Source organism: Balaenoptera physalus (assembly GCF_965194825.1).
Source record: "Balaenoptera physalus genome assembly, contig: HAP1_SCAFFOLD_935, whole genome shotgun sequence".
NCBI classification, from domain to species: domain Eukaryota; kingdom Metazoa; phylum Chordata; class Mammalia; order Artiodactyla; family Balaenopteridae; genus Balaenoptera; species Balaenoptera physalus.
The window spans coordinates 136,413-138,448 of NW_028125853.1; positions in this window are offsets into that span (position 1 = coordinate 136,413).

The following is a 2,036-nucleotide window of genomic DNA, read 5'->3' on the forward strand; positions in this document are numbered from 1 at the left end:
TGATGGGGAGAGAGCTGGGGGTTCTCACTCACCTGTAATGGGGAGAGAGATAGGGGCTGTCTCTCAGCTGTGATGTGGAGAGAGCTGGGGGCTGTCACTCACCTGTGAAGGGTAGAGAGCTGGGCATTGTCACTCACCTGTGATATGGAGACACCTGTGGACGGTAACACACCTGTGATGAGGAGAGAGCTTGGGGTTGTCACATACCTGTGAGGTGGAGAGAGCTGGTGGCTGTCACATACCTAAAATGGGGAGACTGCTGGGGGCTGACATATACCTGTGATGTGGAGACAGCTGGGGGCTGTCACATACCTGTGAAGGAGAGAGAGCTGGGGCCTGTCACGCACCTCTGATGCAGAGACAGCTGGTGGTTGTCACATACCAGTGATGGGGAGAAAGCTAGGGACTGTCACTCACCTGTGATGGGGAGAGAGCTGGGGACTGTCACTCACCTGTGATGGGGAGAGAGATGGGGGCTGTCACTCACCTGTGATGGGGAGAGAGCTGGGGGCTGTCACCCACCTTTGAAGGGGAGAGAGCCGTGCGTTGTCACACACCTGTGATATGGAGACACCTGGGGACAGTCACACACCTGTGATGGGGAGAGAGCGTGGGGTTGTCACATACCTGTGATGTGGAGACATCTGGGGGCTGTCACATACATATAATTGGGAGACAGCTTGGGCCTCTCATATACCTGTGATAGGGAGAGCTGGGGTCTCTCACTCACCTGTGACGGGGAGATTGCTGGGGGCTGTCACACACCTCTGATGGGGAGAGAGATGGGGACTGTCAAACACCTGTGATGGGGAGAGACCTGGGGTTTGTCACCACCTGTGAAGGGGTGAGAGCTGGGGGCTGTCACGCGCCTGTGATATGGAGAGAGATGGTGACAGTCACACACCTCTGATGGGGAGAGAGCTTGGCGTTGTCACATACCTGTGATGTGGAGACAGCTGGGTTTATCATATACCTGTAATGGGGAGAGAGCTGGGGTCTCTCACATACCTGTGATGTTGAGACAGCTGGGGGCTGTCACATACTTGTGATGGGGGGAGAGTTGGGGGCTGTCACGAACCAGTGATGGGGAGAGACCTGGGGTCTGTCACACACCTTTGATGGGGAGAGAGCTAGGGGCTGTCACATACCTGTGATGCGGAGACAGCTGGGGGCTGTTACATACCTGTGATGTGGAGAAAGCTGGGAGCTGTCACATACCTGTGATGGGGAGAGAGCTGGGGGCTGTCACTCCCCTGTCTTGGGGAGAGATCTGGGGCCTGTCACACACCTGTGATGGGGAGAGAGCTGGGGCTGTTACTCACCTGTGATGGTGAGAGAGCTGGGGGCAGTCACACACCTGTGATGGGGAGAGAGATGGGGGCTGTCACACACCTGTGATGGGGAGATAGCTGGGGGCTGTCACTCACCTGTGATGGGGAGAGAGATAGAGGCAGTTACATACCTGTGATGGGGAGAGAGCTGGGTACTTTCACACACCTGTGATGGGGAGAGAGATGGGGACTGTCAAACACCTGTGATGGGGAGAGAGATGGGGACGGTCACACACCTGTGACGGGGAGAGAGATGGGGACTGTGAAACACCTATGATGGGGAGAGAGCTGGTTGTTGTCACATACCTGTGATGAGGAGACAGGTGGCGGCTGTAACATACCTGTGATGGGGAGAGAGCTGGGGGCTCTTACTCAGCTGTGATGGGAAGAAAGATGGGGCGGTCACATACCTGTGATGGGGAGGGAATTGGGGGCTGTCAGGCAACTTTGATGAGGTAACAGCTGGGGGCTGTCAAATACCTCGGAAGGGGAGAGAGCTGGGGACTGTCACTCACCTGTGATGGGGAGAGAGTTGGGGGCTGTCACATACGTGTGATGAGGAGAGAGATGGGGACTGTCAAACACCTGTGAGGCGGGGACAGCTGGGGGCTGTCACATACATGTGATGGGGAGAGAGCTGGGGTCTTTTACTCACCTGTAATGGGAAGAGAGATGGGGGCTGTCAAATACCTGTGATAGGGAGAG